Consider the following 21,105-nt stretch of genomic DNA (forward strand, 5'->3'; position numbering starts at 1 on the left):
CTCAACACATAGAAACAGTAGTTAGCCACCATTGTCTGATCAGGTTAATAGTTAGTCATAACCTTGCCCATTAACAATCAACCTGGGATGATCTAATATTGGCCCTCGGAAGAGGTGAAAACCTACCAGCTCCTACCCCTGTTCCAAAAAGAAAGAGGACTTCCCTTTCAGGAAGCATACCTCACAAACACAGATGATCTACAAGGTTTAAGTCAAAACAAGGAGCATCTAAAAATCCTCAAGGCAGCGCTAGTCAACCCATAGAATTATCTAGCCCAACAAATGAACCAGACTTGCAACTAGAGTTAGAAGGACAAGATAACCCTGAACCGAAACCTAAGGAAGGAGCAAGGATTTCTGACGATGAACAAAGAAACGAATTAGGACTTCCACCATCACCAAATATGGGTTCTCAAGACGATCTGTTGCACAATTTCGAGACAAGGATGGCCCAGGTCCTAGCCAACATAAATGTTTACATGCACGCGGAAGGATTGCTTAATATTGACTTAGGAGAAACCCAATCTCCCAGGAATTCTGGCTATACCAAAGTTCTGTCTCCCTCAAAAGATACAAGCCGCGAAGCGGAAACAGGCACAGAGGTCATGCAGGAATTAGAGAACCAATCTGGTGACACACTCCCAGTGGAAAACAACCATCAAGGTCTAAACACAGAAAACACAGGCCAAGAAGAGGAAGCAAAGACAGATTATTCGGGAATCTGATAATCAATCTGGAGACAGTGTTATTGAAACAAAGTTAGGGTGAACAACCAGGCTCTTTAGAGACAGAAGCTATTAACGAGACTATTAGCAAACCAGTTACTCCTCCGAAAAGGCATAGAGCGAGAACGAAATTGAAAAAACTAAGAAAAGAACACCAGAAGCTTCACAAGATGGTCAAGAGGCTCCGAAAAAAAATAAAAGAAATCACAACGGGAAAGGTTCCGAACAATACCCCTGAGGTAGTAAATGAGGTTGTGCAAACAGAATTATATGAAGAGAGGGCTACAGGAACTCAAACTGAGCCCATACCTACTCAAACAGTCATCACTCAAGAGGAACAACATGCAGAGTTAGTAGACGTAGCTACTCAGAGAGAGGATTGGACCTCCCACAACAAAGAAGTATAAACAGAAGATGTACCCTCTTATAGCATGGGCACTCAAACGGAGGTTTGGACCTCCCATAATAAAGAAAAACAAACCCCTTCTCATAGCATAAGCACTCAGACGGGTACACAAGCCAAAGACATCATGACAGACCATGACCCCATTACACTGAATCTTCAGGAAAAATTGGCACAAGCTCGGCTTGCATTGGAACGACTTGAACAAGATATCTCTCACATACATATCTCTAACATATCTCTCTTACAAAAGACATTATTAAATTCAAGGGACATGTCTCTTGGGTATATTGGGTATAAAATACTCTTGAACTTTTTCATTTTACATACACACTTATCACTAACTTTCCGATGTGTGATTGCTTATGAAAGTTTTAAAAAAACTATAATATATATTCACAAATAATTACCATAGTTTAGAAATAAAGTGCTTATATCAATTGTACTGAAAAATCAAGTCGAATAATCCTATTAAACACCTTTTATATTCAGACATCCAGTGTTTGGGGTTGTGGACCGAATTCATCTAATCCTATTAAACACCTTTTATATTCAGACATCCAGTGTTTGGGGTTGTGGACCGAATTCATCTCCTCATAGTAGATCACATCTAGTGATCCAAGGCTCCGATGGTAACAAGGGCCACCATGGCTATGTGGAAGTTGAATCCCATCTAAGACCTGATCTCGTTGTCAATTGTTCTCACATTTGGGATCCAAAGTCAAGCGAGGTTAACACCGCTTGCACATATCTAGATGTAAGCAAGTTAGATCATTTTCAAATGAAAGTTGGATCTAAGCATTTGAGATTCAGGAGGGACAAGGGCACGCTCCCATTTATAGAGGCCAGATGCAAAGAGGGTCGAATTGCCTCATGACAAAGTTTAACATCTGTAGATCTAAGGATTTGAATGTGGATGAGGGCATAAACCTTTGTGAGGGTCCAAATCTATGGTTAGCCAAATATCATCCAATGTGTCGTGCGTTGAATACATTGCTCGAGAGATGGGTCCATAGATATGGGGGTATGGGGATTGTAAGATCTAATACAACATTGAAACACCAAATTGTTAACAGAGCAAATATAATGGGAAAAGGGAAAAGCACATTGGGGGAGGACTTAGTGGGCCTCTACACAAAAAAAGCACATTGGGAGAGGACATAGTGGACCTCAACACCCGAGTTCACATGGCAATGCCGCATAGATTTGACAAGGGTCATGTGGATGCCACATAAAGACTCACTAATGACATGGACACCCATCATGTTGACATGGCACTGCCACATAGGACACACATATATGTGACGTGATAGCGCCATGATGACATAGATCCTGCACCATTTCAATCCAAGAGTCAAAATTGAGATAAAATTTATATCATCAAAAAGCTCTCGTCGGGTTGAATGCGGTGGTGGCATTTGTTTTGAGTTTTGATGGAATTGTAAAAAAAAGGAATTTGTAACCTTGTAACACCTCACATAACCTGGTCTTATTAATACAATTTGCAACTACTTCAACCTTCTTACTTCTTGGCTACTTCAAAAGCCATTACAACTATAAAACTTGTTTGCATCAAACACTCCTTTCACCTATATCACCAACAGACAACCCTAGGTTATAATAAAACATCACAATATTTGGGTTAAACCAATAACACTTATCTGAAAGTTGGAGATATATTAGGAAATAATGACATTTAGAAAGTAAAACTAGTGCAAAGAAAATAAAAGTAGTGATCCAAAAGAGTTAAAAGTAGGGCAATATTTGCCCATCCCTATAGCATCTACACTCAGTAAAAAAGTAAAAGTAGTGGTCCAAAAGAGTAAAAGTAGGTAATATTTGCCCATCCCTATAGCATCTACACTCAATAGTAAAAAAGTAAAAGTAGTGGTCCAGAAGAGTAAAAGTAGGGCACTATTTGGTGTCTATCCTCAGCATTTTTTTTCCATGTTCTTTCAAGTTGCTAAAAAATTTCAAGACATTTAACAGAGAACAGAAAGCATACACATTTTGGTAGCACATGCTTCCGGAACATGTGAATCCCAGACAAGCCCTGAGATTCATTAGCTAATAATCAATGTTGCTGCTCGACAGAACAACCACTTGGATCTCTAGTGCGCTTCTTTGCCAAAATGATATATAATCAATGCCAAAATAAACGCTATGTCGAACAATATAAAGCTAATGTTAACACAATCTCAAAAGACTGAATATAAATCGATTGAACATTCAAACAACATCATCATAAACCTTCACAAAATAAAAAAATTTTAACAGAACAATCTGCTTTGACCATTATAAAGGAAATATCAAGACACATCAAAAAAGTCTAATTGATTGATCATTCTAGCACCCTCATTAGAAATGTTCACAAAAACATTTTGCAGAGAACAACAATCTGCTCTGGTATGTAATCTGGACAACCCCAAAAATTACCAAGAAAAAGTGCCACTGCAATAAACATACTAGGCAAAAAAATATACTACTTTTTATTTCACAAGAATTTTCAGCATCCAAAATTTTCCTCTGCCCTTTCATATAAAGAAACCAGGGGGAAAATACAGAATATTATTTATCCCCGTTAGAAGGATCTCACCGAGCAAAATCGAGTAAAACAATCTCGAAGATGCCAAAACATATTTATTTCCTCACAATCCTAAACATCAAAAAAACATTCTCGAGGATGAGAAAACATTTCTCTTTAGTACGGCTCCACGGGCTTGCGGAAACTTGCGCCTGCATACACTGCTGCCGACCCCAGTTCCTCCTCAATTCGTAAAAGCTGCAGAGGCAACAATAAAGACTCTGTAAGTAAATGACAACACAAATAACTGATTCCAGAAAAATCAGAAGAGCGGACTATAAAAGCACCTGATTATACTTAGCAAGTCGCTCAGACCTACAAGGAGCACCTGTCTTGATTTGGCCCTGAAGATGCAGACAACAACTCTTGTAAATCAGAAGTGAATTTAATTACCTTAAAGGTTTCACATGAAACTCTCGATACATCGTGAACTTACTAGTCTCTCAAAACTTTATAGCAACCAAATACTAGAAAATGAACATTACCGTGGCCAAGCCCACTGCCAAATCTGCAATAAAGGTGTCTTCTGTTTCACCACTGCATAAGCGCAATGAGAGAACCATTAAAAAATACACGATTTCAAAACAGCGTTAAGTAGAAACATACTTGGAAAAACAGTAATAAGTAGAAACGGACTCTGAAAAAACAGCACTGAGTCAATACCTGCGATGGCTTGTCATCACTCCCCATCCAGCACGTTTGGACATTTTTACTGCTTCAATACTTTCAGTAACAGAACCAATTTGGTTCACCTACAACAGGTTGCAAAAAGAGTATTAGCCATCATAGGTCACATCGGAACAAATATAACGAATAAGGGTCAATCTATTTACCTTCAGTAAAAGAGCATTGCAAGATTTTTCATTGATTGCCTTTCCAACACGCTGCACCAGTACATGTGCATATGTCAATGACAATTGAAAGAAAAATGGAAGAAAGACGATGATGATGATTTCTGTCGGCACCAAAAGATGATTCCAACCGAAGACATGCAACTCCAAGTATATATTCTGAAGAACGGGTTTGGCCAATAAAACTGTGAATGGTTAAATTGGAAGCAGGTGCCAAAGTAAATACCTTTGGATTTGTCACCAATAGATCATCCCCAACAATTTGCACCTTCTCCCAATTGTGGCCGTAAATTGTGCATAGTGAGCCCAATCATCTTGATCAAATGGGTCCTCTATAGATACAATTGGATAATCCTCAATAAACGATTCATAAAGCTTGATCAGCTCAGATCCTGATATCTTCTGGCTACCATTATTATTCTGCAGCGACCCAATTTCAAGGCAATAAGACAATTTTATCCAAATAAATAACATAATTTCGTGTTGCTATCAACTAATTATGCAATAATGCATTAGACATTGACAGAAATTTACATGTAATAATAATTCCAGAATCTATGCAACCTCAAAAATTTAGATTTATTCAAGATGGGAGGTAGACGTCTCTCTATTCTTTGAACGAGAGTATACTTACACAATGCTGTTTTATTTTTTTAATTAATCTCAGATTAAGATAGATGGGATATCTTTTATTTATTGTCTATTAGTTTTAAAATTGCTGCAATTGTTAAATGGCTCATCTTTTTTACTTTTAACATTACAAGTCAGAATTCAATCTTTTCCATTTTACTTTATTAATGAGAGAGACATCTGCTCCTCACTTATCTCGGTCCAATCATGCAACAATGAGAGCACTATAGAAGACATAGCTGAAATGCTACTAAATTACATATCCTACAATGCAAAGCTCAAAGCTCAACAATAGGCACTACTGTGTGGCCCATCAGTAATGGTTGCTGGAAATGCAATAATTCACACTCTGATTCACACTGCAGGACCCTGATCAACTGTTGAAGCTACCTAAAGATAGTGAGACAGAGACCAAGTTAACAAACCACGCATAAAGATGTTTCACTACAGAATGACTCTAAACGTTTTGGGTTTTAAAGTGAATAGCATACCAAAGTCAGGATTGCTAGTGCCAAATATATCCCAAACTCTACTCATGGTAGAATTATCTAATTTGTCATGAAGAAGTTGACCCGGTTGCAGAAGGTAATGAATTTCTGTTAAATTTTAAGTAGAGAATTTTTTGTTTGTAAGGTAAGAGGGGTAAAACTCAAGCGGTACTGGTCCTGGTCCTTCTTCATCCATTGAAATTATCTTTTTTAATTTAAATAAAGTCCAGACGAGTCAATGTGAATGTTAATAATAGAGCGAGCAGTAGCACTAGATACATTGGTATTAATGCAAGATAAATACCCACCTCCTCCTTGAAGTTCAAATCATACTTTTGATCCTTCTCAGTGTAGAACTCAGAAGCAGCTACATCCATGCCAATAACAACCTGCCAATTGAAACAACATTAGCCTTTACCATTTATAAGTTACTAAACTCAACATTGTAGTCAATAAAAAGTCCACAATGGAAAAGAATAGAACTTAAAAATGCCAACCTTGCCAGTATAGCCTGCTTTCTCAATGGCAATCTTCAATAACTCAAGGCCTTCTTTATTCTCCTGCATTTCAAAGCAATAACATTTAATACTATTACAAAAAAAAATTCATAGTTTCAAATTCGCTCTTAATTCAATGAAGCACCTGAATGTTTGGAGCAAAGCCTCCTTCGTCTCCAACATTTGTTGCATCTTGACCATACTTTTTCTTAATTACAGCCTGGAGGATCCACAAAAATTGGGAAATTTTACCAAAAAATTGCCAATGCAGAAAAATTAAGGCAGAAAAGTGGAAGTAGATTATGCACATATTCTCCATAAATTTAGTGTTCAAACTTCTTTTATCAAACAAATAAGAACAACAACATATTGAAGGAGCATAAGCATGCCTTCAAATGATGGTAAACTTCTGAACCCATCTGCATGGCCTCTCTAAATGAAGAAGCTCCAACAGGTAGAATCATAAACTCCTGCATTACACCATTACCATGAACATCTAGATTAGACTCTGATAAATTTCAGTAACTACTATCTATGCTCAAAAGTACATTTATGAACACCTGATCTCTTACACTTGAAAGGTATGATTCCATTACATGGATGGCTTGGATAAAATTCAATAAAACCTAGACAAAAAATAGTTTTGTAATTTTAAATTACAGTCATAAATCCCATGTAAATCAAAGATATATACCTGCATTGCCAGTTTATTTCCTGCATGTGAACCTCCGTTGATGACATTGAAAGCAGGTACTGGCATCACCAAAGTTTTGTTACCAGCAATGTCTGCAATATGCTGCATTGCATTATTATAAGATTAGTACCTCCCAATGACATTACTATATCTTCTCTCAATATCACTGTACACAAGATGCATCCCACAGACACTATACATTGGAAACGTACAGGAAACACACCATTAAAACCTTGCAAAACATCCTCCAGCTAACGATACCTTTAAATAAAATAACACCCTCCAAAAAGATTGGAACTACATAAAACTAATTTCAACTATAACTTCAGAAACATTTCACAATTATTTCAAAAGATTCCAAGGCCAGAAGAAGAAAAAGCACCTGATAAAGAGGTATCTTCTTAACATAAGCCCCTGCTTTACAAACAGCAAGAGATACAGCTAATATAGCATTTGCTCCAAGCTGGTCAAATTCACGGACATCAAAATACTCAGGCAAATATTTTGTATGAACCTGATCAAATAAGTTAATCAAAGATTTTAAAAATATAAAATAACAGCACCAAAATGACATGGACACCTTTTGTTTGCACCAGCCCCATTGATTTTGAGTTCCATCAAGCTCCTGTACCATGAAGTTATCGATTCCAGTCTGATCTACTGGATCCTGCAAACATAAAGATTAACTTCTATTGAATAATAATACCAAGACAAAATCCAAAAATATGGCAAGGGTGAGTGCCAATTATTAAAGCATTTTGCATACCTTGCCAATAAGAGCTGGTCCAATAATTTTATTTACATTTTCAACAGCCTGCCAAACAAAAAAACCAAAATGGATTTCAAATTGGCTCTGCGAACTAGCTGTACATACTAAGACATAATAAAAGACAATAGATATTTACTTCACTCAACCAAAAACATTCACCAATACACAAAAGGAAAATTGCATGGCCAAACAGAAAGTATGTTAGTTTAGTGTGGACCCACCAAAGGAAAAATAAATTGGATCAAGTTAGGAAACCGATTTCCCAAGGATTACTTATATCGTCTATTACTACAATGTCATTAGATTAAATAATTTAAGGCCTATAGCACACCTTTGAAACACCCTTTCCCATGTAGTTCTTCCCTCCATCACGAAGCTCCAGTGCTTCATACACACCTGTTTGAATAACATCACCAAATCAACCATCCAAACACATTGTATGTAGATAAATCCAAATATGAGGCATAATTATAGCCTATTTAGTAATTTACGTTCACGGAACTTATAGTTCAAACTTACCAGTGGAAGCACCACTTGGAACAGCAGCTCTGGAAAGATAACCATCAGAAAGATAAATATCGACCTGGATATCAAATAAAGAGAATTCAATTGAGACCACAATTCAGGGAGATTGATCAAGAAGGGAAACAGGAGCAAAAGAAAGCCTATATATTGAATACATCTCTTTGTTTTAAACCTTTTTCTCATGTATTGCTAGGCAAACATACAGAGAAACTGCAGCAACAAATAGTTTTTATCACAACTAGTTCCAATAAACCAAAAAGTCATGCTTTAAATTTTTTCCGGGGAAAATAGAGTTTGTAATTTCTATTAAGAGGTATAATAGAGATTACATGCTGTAGATGCCAAGGCATATGCAATAGCGTGGTATTACCACTGTTCAGTAAGTTACATAAAATCTGTCCCATAGGTGTCTCTATGGATACGATGGGGCTGTATCCATTACAAAATTAACAGTATTACATAAATGTTCTATAATATGCAAAAATGAGGTGTATATACCTCTGGTCAATTACTAAACAAAATAGCGTCTATCAGAGCCATGCCGTTAAATACAGAAAATAGACAAGTGTATCAAAATTTCAGAAGGGGAGGATGTCCCCTTGTTGTAGACCATCAACGTAGGGGCGGTGGTAGAACCTGTGCATCCCATCTGGACTGTATTCTTCGATCATCCAATCTCCTAGAGGGCGATCCGCCGCTTCTTTCGAGAGCCGGTCAGCAGTTGTATTTCTTTCCCCGATCGAGTAGGTGCAGTCACGGCCGGTTTAGTAGCCTTCACAGCGGTCTTCGAGCGGGTCCGTGGCGGTCCAGGTGCAGCCGAGTCCTTGCTACGAGCAATTTTTGTAGCGCTGTCCCCCTTCTTCATGGTAGGGATCTCCTGTTGAATCTGTGCACCCTCCGAAGGAAAGATCTCTCCATCATTTTGATTCACAGTAGCCTGTTGACGGGGTCCTTTGGAGTCCTCAGAAATCACCCTCGATATCAGTCGGCAATCCTTGTCCCAACTTTGTGGCACCTCCTGCAGCGGTATGGTACTCCCTCATAATCAAGGGGCTGTTTGCGAGAGACATGATTGTGATTCAGAGTGATCTTTTCCACCAGTCCGGGCCTGATATCCATATGGACTAGAATTCGTGCCATAGTCCTAATACCTGACTTCTCATATGACCTATCGTGCTCCAAGTAAGTGCCTAGAGTGTCCCCAATTTTTTTGAAGGTATATTGATTCCAGAATTGCCAAGGTAGCCCAGGTAGTCGAACCCAAATGGGACCTTCCCCCAGTTGTTCACGCTCTGGATCGAAAAGGGGATCCCACCGTTTGAGCAGGACCGGAGCGAGCTCTATATGCCAGTATTGGGTGAGAACCCACTGTGTGTATTCGGGCCTCTGAAAGTGTAGGGCAAACCAACCCCTTGTTAGCACCATAATCTCCGGGAGTTCTTTGAAGAAAGACCCCCAAATCTCGTTCACCCAAAGCTTGAGTCTCTCCGCGGAGTATGTTCGACCCCTGACTCTGCCCACCAGAACTTTTCGAGCCGCATCCATAACGTCCGGAAGTGGATCTTCAGGCCCCAAATTGATGTTGTAGTCAGGATCAATGGACCGGAGGCAGCGTCCCTTGGTCACCTTCTCAGAGCGTTTTCCAAATGGTATACCCTTCAGCAGGTTGCGACACGGGTCAGAGGTACTGTGCTGTGCGGATGCAGCGGAACGCACCGGAAGAGGCGGGGTAGTGAAGCAGCCAGAATGTATCGTAGTGCGAGGGGTAGAATAGCTAGAGCCAGGGAAAACGGATGCAGAGGGGTGGCTGGAAGGCTGATGTGCCTGCGGCATGAATGATACTGAAGGAGAGTGGGAGCTCGATGGGGGCGGAGGCGGAGGAGGCGGAGGTAATACAGGGCGGATGTGGTCCTGGAGAGAGGCGTCAAGGGATGGAGAGCTAGGGAAGCAAGAGCCCAAGAGCTGTGCCGTCGCGGGGGAGAGAGGAGGGCAGTCAAGGAGCAAGGAGTCCGCGGGAGTGTGTACCGGCGCTTTGTTTTTACCTGTAGAAGACAAATGTGGATGCAGAGACGGGGCAATTGTCGCAACGCTCCGCGGTATCAATTGTGGCCTCCTTGTATGTGCCCATATATCCTGATGCGGCATGGGGTCCGCCTCGTAATCAACCAACTCCTCGTCACCCATATTAAACTGTCGGTAGGAGGCACAAACGGGATTCGATCTAGGGTCCGTCTGCAAGGTGTAAGGGAGAGTCAGTGCGGCAGAGTGCGCTCAGGGGGGAACGCAGAAAGAACCAAAAAACTCCGCGAGAAACGATGTCGATGCCGCAGTCAACCCGACAGTTCCGTCATGCTTTAAATTAAAAAACCAAGCAACTGGAATTGGCCTTTGTCCAACTGGAATAATATTGCTTTATCTATTAAATGTCCAACTAATAAAGTTGAACCACTTCATGCCCTTTGTTCTAGTCAAACAAATTACATAGAAATACAGAACCAATCGTCAAAAGCACTCTACTTTGCTTGAGAACAATATAGCCCAACAAATGTATTTAAAAGAGAACAAAAGATTCTGCAATAATGAAGCTCATATGATTGATCAGCTTGGTTGAAAGCAATGAGAACAAAAGATTTTGCAATAATGAAGCTCATATGATTGATAAGCTTGGTTGAAAGCAATGGTTGCCATGAAGGATTTTGCATCCTCTAGAGCTGGAAAGAGTGATAAGAAACAATAATAAGACATAAACGTTTATACGTTAAAATAAGAAAGTGAATCAGAAGACCTGATTCTAAACCAATTCTTAATGAGTTATTCAAGCTATATAGAACGAATAAAACATAACAAGGGGCATTTTAAGATATCAAACATATTTCCATTAAATGAATGCACAGTAATCCTACAAGTAAATGGAAAATGTAACATTCCAATTTCCATTGAGTACAATGTCAACATGGTCAAGTGGAAGAGAGTAGCACTTGAGGCAACTAATAAGGCAAAATAAGGTATTGTCTTGTACGAGGCGGACCCTGTAAAGATCATGCAGGAAAAATTGAACATATTACGTTGAGAAATAGATATGCAATAAATTTATATTCCTGTGGTTTAGTGCCTCAAAACAAAACAAAAAAAACAATTGGATAAATTGTGGTTGCCATTGACCTATGTTGGCAGTCTTCAACAGGGATGCAAGTTTCACAGCAAAATCGTAAACTTTATGGTGTGCTTCCTCACTAAGAAGCCAGTCAGAAACAGTCATGGAAAGTGTGAACCTTTGGACATGCTACGAAACAAACCAAGGGCTTGCCCTTGCATGATAACTCTGCCACAAACATGCATTGCATCTTGATATTGAACAAGGTCACAATGCCACATTCAAGTGTGGATAGACACTACGAAATCCCATCGCTAACCACATATTCATTTAGGCCCAGGGATAGGAAATTCCTAGCCACAACCATGATAATGATACCAAGTGAAATTTTAGAAAAGCCAGGAAACAAACTCAGGGCCTGCCATTGGCCAGTGGACCACTTTACAAATGACCTGCTCTCTTGATGACTGGGCAAGGCCAGGTTCAAGCATAAAATCGATACCACAGTAAGGCTATGGGTTTAGCAGCAATATCACAGATATTAGAATATGCCTGGAGGCTAAGACGTATTCCATAAGGGCAAAGTGAGACAGGAAAGGCCCACCAAAAGGCTACTTGCTCAGTTCTGGGCACAATAACTTTGCTGAAGGCAGGTAATTCTGTCTTAGGCTCATTAGCTTCACACCAGGCATAAGGGTTGTAATTGGTTGTGATATAATTAGTACACTGACTGTACACCAAAGCAATGAACATGTGGAACATTTTCTTAGTGTATATAAATCAACAATCAAATTTGACTAGACTTTAATCGAAAGCGAGATTTTATTTTGCCATTGCATGATAACTCTGCCACAAACATGCATTGCATCTTGATACTGAACAAGGTCACAATACCATATTTAGGTGTGGATAGACACTACGAAATCCCATCGCTAAACACATATTCATTTAGGCCCAGGGATAGGAAATCCCTAGCCACAACCATGATAATGATACCAAGTGAAATTTTAGAAAAGCCAGGAAACAAACTCAGGGCCTGCCATTGGCCAGTGGACCACTTTACAAATGACCTGCTCTCTTGATGACTGGGCAAGGCCAGGTTCAAGCATAAAATCGATACCACAGTAAGGCTATGGGTTTAGCTGCAATATCATAGATATTAGAATATGCCAGCAGCCTAAGATGTATTCCCTAAGTGCAAAGCAAGACAGAAAAGGCCCACCAAAAGGTTACTTGCTCAGTTCTGGGCACAATAGCTTTGCTGAAGGCAGGGAATTCTGTCTTAGGCTCATTAGCTTCACACCAGGCATAAGGGTTGTGATATAATTACACTGACTGTACACCAAAGCAATGAACATATGGAACATTTTCTTAGTGTATATAAATCAACAATCAAATTTGACCAGACTTTAATCGAAGGCGAGATTTTATGTGTCATTAAATAGCTTAATTGTGAAATTTCCTAGATCACTGTGGTTTTTTGGTTATAAAACTCTGGGAGGAAGTGTTACGTTGTGGATATTTGGTCGCCACTGTCAACCTACAAAACAGATGGACCCCACAAAGATCATAAAGAGTTAAGATACGAACAAGTGGACTCTTGGAGGAATCTGGCACAGTTAGATTTACAGGGGTTTAAACCAAAAACTTTTCAGTTCGGTATCAATGGGTGGCATTGTCAGCCTACACAACAGATGGATTCCACGCAGATTATAAAGAATTACAAAACTGGCTAATGGACTCAGAGAAATCTGGGATGGGTATATTTATAGGGGTTTAAAGCAAAAGCCCTTAGGCTATGTATCAAAATCCTCAAACCACTGTATGGTTATTAACAAATGCAAAAAAAAAAACATTTCAAATGAATCTAAGACGCAGCAACAAGAACCAACATCAGAAACACAAAACAATTCCACGAACTCTACAAATACAAAAACCCAGTTCATCAGTGAACCCTTGAGGGGGGTAGACAGAGTATCAAGCCGTTCCCCAAAGTTCCAAGCTCGTTCTGGTCTTCCCCATCCAAACAAAGAATAGAGCCCTGCGAAAAATTCCATGCGGTTTTGATGGAATAGACACACCCCAGAACCGACACCTAAACCGAAATAAATCCCCAGGGACCTTCGGGAGTGGGTCTCCAAACAACATCCAACCAAACAAAAGATAAGTAAATAAAACCGATCACTACAAAAGATCAAACTTGATCATTCCTGAGCAGTCCTTCCATCAACTCTTGAAAATTCACATATCACACTTCAGATATATGAGGTAAATAACTTGGCTCGCCTCAATCGTGATACAGACTGGTAATACCAGCATCAGATTTTTTAACAAATCAACAAAAATAATAATGATTTACCAGCGTTGGAGCTATCGAAACGAGTACGAAGGGTCGAACGCACGACATACCTCGACAGTGGGATTTCCACGGCTGTCAAAAATCGATCTGGCTTTCACTAATGTGATGGTTGCCATGATCTCTGAAGATTTAACTTGATGATATCCAAAGACTAATTGGTTTTTCTGAACTGAAAATTACACCTTGTTCATCCAAACATCCTTCCATCATCTATATATATGGGTGGGGAACATTGACTCGTGGGTAGGCTACCGACTTAGAACCACGTGAACGGTCAGATCAAACAGTGGGAGAACCTTGACCATTGGATGAAAAATAGTATATCAGATAGACATTCAGCATATTCTCTTAATATTTTTATTTTGTGGTTTGGGACTTCTCAAACTATTTGTTATTAAAATAATAAAATGTTTTTAGTATTTAGTAAAAATGGGGACTTTTATTTAAATTTGGATGCATCACGGCTATCCATTCAAACCAAGTGCGCTAGAATATTTTCTAACCCAAAAACCAGTGCACTTGACCTAGGGTCCATTACATCTTAAAAACTTAGCGCATATTTTCTAACCCCAAAAACCATGTGCACTTGGCCTAGAGTCCATTACATCTTTAGAAAGTTAGTTTATGAATAAGGGGAAATCTTTAAGCATGAGTCTAGCTTGGACCCATGTAAATTTGGTTGGGATATTATGAGTATAGTATATTTTATGTAATTTAATTTAATGTTATTTAATCATTATAATTTAATTTTATATTTCAACAATGATTTGATTATTTAATTTATGAAAGTGTATATATTTTATTTCTTTTATATTTAAATTTATAATTTTTAAGGAGAAAATATATATGTTTGATTTTGTGTATGCATATATGTTAAATTCGAGTGTTTTGGTTTTTTAGATTAGGAATATAACAAGTTAAGTGTGACTAAATTCTTCATGAATGTAATTATGCTTTTGAGATTATTGTCCTAGGTTATTGCAGAAACAACAGTAACTATAAATATTATAACTCTAATTACTATAGGCATAGATTATCCATTAGACGTTTTTGACTTTCTGTGATTGTGTTTTTCCATCTTCTGGCTACCTAACTACTCCTTGAATTTCATACCTTCAACTCTCCATGGGCTCCTTTTACTATATCTTTGTTTCACCTCAAGTTGTAACTTCCCTCGTTTCTCGTCAAAGTTTCTCCAGCAGTTTACCTTGCATTGTCTTTGGTGTCGACATGCATTAACATTAATGCCACCACCTAACCCACTGGTCGAATTACCCACATTATTCAAATGAAATTCTTGGTGTCTACTCCCATGCTCCCCTACGCCTTTCCTCCCTTGTCTCTAAGCATTCAATTTGGTTCATTTAGCACTTAGCATGTAATCCACCGCAAACCATATCATATATCGCAATATTTCTATTAGTTTTATTTTACTTGGTATTACTTTAAATCGATGAAGTTATGTGTTCATTGGTAGACTGAGAGGGGCATACTCTACCATTGTTGTGTAGCCTTAAACTCCCGACATCAAACTTTTGTCATAGTTTGGTGAAAAGTTGTCATATCAATAGACCATATTTTGGCATAAATAATCTTATCCTCCATCTCTTTTACCATTTTTTGCTTCTCTTTTGACTAATAAAACATTTCCAAAGGTATTTTACCATTTATTTTTAATTTTTGAATTTAATAAATTGTATGCATTGTAATTCACTTTTACCAGATTTTTACAAGAAATAATGTGTTTTTGTAATTCCTCATTTGTTGAGTTATTTACATGCGAGTTGGGCGATACCGGGGACATGGGTTTTGTTCTCTTTGTTCCCTAGATGGTGAGTTTCCTACTATTTCAATGAGAAAAGCCACACATAACCCCAGTCAATGTGGTTGGTCAGCAAGCAAAAACATAGATTTGAGGAGAAAATCCACCCAAATCTTAGAGGTCATGATTTTTCCTTGATTTTGGCCATTGTAGGGGTCGAATCCCATCCAAATTAATGTTTAGAATAGCAATTGGTTGGCTCAAAAGAGGATTATCAGTAGTTGGTTTTGTTTTTTATGTATAATGACAAGCTAGTGAAGTTTGAAAGACATCTTTAGATTTCAAACTTTGTGATTTCTATTGTGATATTTATATTCGAAAAACTTCATTGAAGCTCAGTTTCAAGATTCACTTTCATTACATGCAAATTCGTTGAGTTTTATTAACCGGTAGTCTCAAGTGTGCAAACTAAGGCATTGGATTGCACCCATTGTCTAAGCTTGTACACTCTTTTCTTTATTGTGCATAGTTATGGATGTTGATATATATTTCTCTGTTATTTTTCTTTCATGTTCATGCTTTCATGTGAAAGCAAGTCCCTATTTTCATTTGATTTTAATTATCTTGTTCATACACTAATGTTTGTGCTTTTCTTATTTATACTTGTTCATAATTCCTTATTTAAATCACAAGCTTGGTTACTTCATTGGTTATCATAGTTTAATTGATGTTCATGAACAAATTAAGTCTATTTTCCATAGAATAGTCACTAATTTTAAGAAGCAAGTTTATTGAAAGACTAGGTAAAACATTAGGAGAGTTTGTCTACTAGAAAATATCCTAATGTGTGCATAACCAATCAAGCTAAAGTTGCATCAGGCATTGCTCTCATTTCTGAAGATTTTATTTCATTTTTAACACTTAAAATTAACCTTAATGATGATGACAGTAAAGACTAAGGATTCATCAGAGTAATATTGCAAGTCATTGAGCCACTTGAGGGAGTAAGCCAAAGACAACACGACCTATTTTTCTACCTATAAGACAAAAGTGAATACTTGATCAATCAAGTAATTTTAAGTGAGTTTTGTGCCTTAATTTTACTTTCAACAAGTGTGCTAGAATTTCTTATCCAAACGATAACCTACATCAGTGAATGAAGCATTGTTGTGTGGGCCTTCCATTTCCACAATTGAAAAGCACACTCCACCTCACAACATGATATTTTTTCATCATAAGCTTGAGTAGTGTAGGTTGATAAGATTAGTTCCTTTCTACAGTTTGGATCGTTAGATTGTAGTTTTGTTTCGTGCTTTCTTTATATAATTTTAGATCCTTATTGCTAAAGTGTACCTTCACATCCTAATTCTAACTTTCTTTGAATAGGTAACCTAAGAAATTTTTTTCATTTGTTGAAAGCGACAGTGAATCTAAGCCTAATTCTCTACATATGGTAGTGTGCTTCAATGTTTACGAATTCCCAAATTGATTAAAAGATTATGTCCTAATTTATGCCAATAAATTAGACAGACATTTTAGGTGCCTTTTTGTGGAAGCGCATCAAGAGTTAGATTTAGATTTACAAGATTATCTTGGATTTTTTTATCTAGTTTGCAATATAAACATTTAGGACATGGAGGAGTGAAAGTGATAAGATGAGAGGTAAGAATTTGTGCGTTCACTCTGTTGAGTTTTCACAATCTCTTGTCATGTTTATATGAATGGACTAATTAGGCCTAGAAATAATAGAGATCGATTTGTAGAAATTAGAAAAGATACCGAAGTTGAAGAATCAAACCCCCAAATCATTAATATAACTTCAAGTTTTCAAGAAGTTGTTAGGGCCTTCGTTTGAATTTTGAAGTTTTGCAAGAACGAAGGCTGAGAACAGGTGGTGGGGGCAACGGTCGAGTTGCAAAGATGACAACAAGGGACAGACACATGAACGTAGAGTAAACAGGCAGTTGCGACAAAGTGGCAGAAAGGAACAGAAACAGTTGAGCAAGCAGGAGAGAAAATAGAAAGAAGTCGAGGGCAGAGTCAGCCGAGTAGAAGTAGCCGTGGGGACGAAGAGAGAAAGGATAAAAAATAGAAGATGGCAAAGGGAAGCAGTTGGTGTTGGTAGAGGTCAGAGGAGCAGAGGAACAGGATCTCGAGGGCCTGAGCAGTTGTAGAAAGGCTAGGACGAGTCTTAGCTTTAGATCTAAGAAATCCTGACAGTAGGCCATTCCATGTATTTTATGAACACGCTTCGTGCCTTGTGTAATTTGTATTGAACCCTCTTTTATATGAATGTTAATGAATGAAGTAGTTCAGATTTCATACTGTGGTTCTATGTATCTCTATGGTTTGCATGCCTATTTAAAAATTTAATAAACAAGTATTAGCTTAGTGGCTATAGTGACAATGGTAGTATGATGTTGCAATGAATGTGCTAGAAAGGTGACCTCCATAAGCTATTGATGGTTATTGCTTAAATCTTCCTTGATACCTCTTCCGGCCCTTCCTGGCTTTGGTCGTGGCACGCCTCGGGTGAGACTCCTTGCCCTTTCAGTAAGGTGAAAATGTCGGCGTTGTCCCAGACTATAGTGGAGCCTTGTTGGCCCCTTGTGCCCAAACCCAAGGTCTCATCCCTGATGACATTTTTGTGCCAACAAATGGTTCCATTGTCGCGACCTGAAATCAAGAGAAGTGGTTCAAAATATGGTATTAAGGATCTTTAAGAAGGAGATACAGGACTAGTGGGACATCCTCGTGGATTAGTTCATATCACAACAAGCTACCCTTCGAAGCCGGTCTATCTCTAAGGTGAACGAAGAAATTTTGTACTCGGAAGCTGCAAGTGATCATTATGAAATCTTCTGGTGTAAATTCCCAGAGGAGTTATACAACTGGGTACGGAGACTGCAAGTAAAGAATCAGTGTTAGGTCCCTATAATACTAGTGATTACCCCATTACTATTAGAGTTATATCCCTTATTAATATTGTTGTGCCCATATTGTCTCCATATTGTTATTACTGTGCTCCATAGAATCCCTCTATTGTTATTTTTGTGCCTTTATATTATTATTGTTAGGTCGGTTGGGTTATATTGTGACTCCTTAGACTCCTATATATAGAAAGGAGGTTTTGTCATTTGAGTCATCAAAGAATCATTAATTTGTGTAATGTAAAGGAGGTTACCCCTCGAAGAGGCTGAATTCTAAGGCGTTGATCTATCTTTTCTATCTTTTTGTGAGCTGGTTTCATAACATTTGGTATCAGAGCTTTGGATTCTAGGGTTTCGCTGCTCCAAATAGGTCATCGTGGCATTTTCGCTATAAATTTTTTTCTGCGATGTTTCAGAAGCGAAAAAAAAAAACCCATTTGAGACGAAATCGCACTGAACCTTGGGTCCGAATTTCAGAGCTTTTCGCGCTATATTTGCAGAGATATGATTTGAGGAAGTTGGTCTTTTTGCAGACTCCTGAATTACATTCCAAACAGGTGACCTGGGAAAATCATCATAACTTTCTCTCTGAGCATCAGATTGAAGTTTTGTAAGAAGGTACAGAAAGAGGACGGACTGTAGTTTCTTGTGTATATTTTTCAAGCCAATGGTCGAAACAGGGACACGTGGCATGTCGTACAAGTTCGCTCTACTGAACTAGTCTATAATCAGGTCACTGTGGGAGATTTGGCATAATTCTTCCTTGGAGAATCCAATTTGGATCATACTGGTGGCATTGGAAAGAGGACACAGAGGGCTACTGCAGGTCACAATTTCAGAACTAGATGATTCGAAATTACAGAGATACATCAGAGGCAATATCAAGCTCCTACAAAGTGAAAAAAGGTGTGTAGATTTTTTTAAATTTTTGCTTAAGCTTGGTTTGAAAAATTATTTTGAAGTAATTCAAAGGGCATAGTAGAGCATTATTATCGGTAACTGATGCCCCGAGGAAAGAAAATGCAAACACCTAGTAAGAAACCTGAAAGCTCTAGCATGACTCATGAAGAAGAGGAAGAAATGCTACATGATATATCAAAATTACAAGACCAAGTGCAACAAATGTCACTCTCACAAAAGCTAACAGAAGCTAAGATAAATGGCGTGGAATCTAAATAAAAAGCATGGAAGCTAAGATGGACGATTTGAAGATAGATTTGAAGACAGATTTGAAGAGAGACATGGCAGATTTGAAGACAGACATGACAGATTTGAAGACAGATTTGACAAATTTTCTACAAGAAATACTTACAAATGGTGAAAGGGTAGTAAAGGAAACTCATGATGCGAACAAAAGAAATGTTAATCATGATTTCATAGACTCTAATGTTGGATCGAAGACCCACCATATTCCAAAATCGATATGAGGAAGTTTGATGACAAGGATCCCGCAACATGGATATTACAGATGGAGGAATTTTTCGATCTCAATAATGTGCAAAACACACAAAAGGTACGTATTGCAACTTTATATTTGGAACCAAATCAGTTTGTATGGTATCAATGGCTTTGCTCTCGTAAACAAATTATCACTTGGGCAATTTTTACGGAAAAATTGACAGCACATTAAGAGGATACAAAAAGCAACACTTTTTTTAGCCAATTGATAAGTCTCAAACAAAAGGGTTCAATAATGGAGCACATTGAAGAGTTCCAAAAATTGAACATAAGGGTAAAAAATATTCCAGAGGAGCATAGGATTGATGTATTCATAGGGACTTTAAAGGATAATATCCAACATGATGTTCGCCTTTGGGAACCTGATTCATTAGAGAAGGCATTCAGGTTAGCAAGAAAAATGGAAAGCAAAATTATGGCAACCAGGAAGCATACCACTCACAACTATAAAGATGGAAGTGTTGTTGCCCCTAGTCTTCCACAACCTATAAGGTTGACACCACAACAATTGGAAGAAAAAAGAGCAAAAGGGCTTTGTTACAGTTGTGATAGCAAATACACTAAAGGTCATAAGTGTGCTGAGAAGAAATTATTCTACATAGATTGTGAAGAGGAAGAAGAAAAGGAGCAAGAAAGGTCAAAAGAAGAGGATATACTCCAGGAACAAAGCCTAGATAAAGAAGAAATGAATCTGACCATATCTTGTAATGCATTGGCAGGAATTACCACTCCTCAAACCATCAAGATAGAAGGACAAATCAAGAAGAAAAAGGTAATAGTGTTGATTGATTCAGGAAGTACCCACAATTTTATTCATTGTAAGGTAGCAAAAGAATTGAATTGCTTCCTATATCCAGCACCAGAGTGTCAAGTGATGGTTGCAAATGGAGGAACAATAAATTGCTCTGGAAAGTGCCATAATATCAAGCTATCCATGGGAGAATATGTATTGACTAGCCCAATGCTTTCCATTCCAATGGGAGGTGCTGATGTTGTACTAGGAGTCCAATGGCTACAATCCTTAGGTACAATAGCTTTTAATTTTCAAGAACTTTTCATGAAATTTTCTGCAGAAGGAAAGGAAGTTGAATTAAGGGGTATTGCAGGGAAACCGGGAAAGATAATCAGCTCTAATGGTATGACAAAGCTTCTAAAAAAGGAACAAAGAGGTGTAATTGCACAATTATGTTCGCTAGATGTTTCCACATCGAAATCATCTATTTCTCGAGATCTCCAAAAAGTCTTGGACAATCATTCCAATGTATTTGAGACTCCCAAAGGTCTCCCACCTATTTGTGATCATGATCATGCTATTCATCTAATTCCAGGAAGTGTT

At 38.2% G+C, this 21,105-nt stretch overlaps 1 pseudogene across 1 annotated transcript; it reads right to left on the minus strand.

Annotated features, from left to right (window-relative positions):
• Positions 1–3,594: 3,594 nt before the first annotated feature.
• On the minus strand, positions 3,595–13,824 carry LOC149198386 (enolase 1-like; annotated as a pseudogene). Its single transcript, XR_016253710.1, has 17 exons — positions 13,670–13,824; positions 8,161–8,224; positions 7,973–8,037; positions 7,639–7,686; positions 7,453–7,539; positions 7,255–7,335; positions 6,873–6,974; positions 6,568–6,648; positions 6,324–6,398; positions 6,179–6,241; positions 5,990–6,070; positions 4,790–4,983; positions 4,546–4,596; positions 4,376–4,464; positions 4,198–4,249; positions 4,000–4,056; positions 3,595–3,910 (listed from the first exon to the last, which is right to left on the minus strand). The product of XR_016253710.1 is annotated as an enolase 1-like (transcript).
• Between the last annotated feature and the right edge of the window lie 7,281 nt (positions 13,825–21,105).

The sequence above is a fragment of the Pinus tabuliformis genome, chromosome 2_1 (assembly GCF_031772625.1).
Source record: "Pinus tabuliformis cultivar Carrire ecotype Pingquan chromosome 2_1, CPIR1, whole genome shotgun sequence".
Taxonomy (NCBI): Eukaryota; Viridiplantae; Streptophyta; class Pinopsida; order Pinales; family Pinaceae; genus Pinus; species Pinus tabuliformis.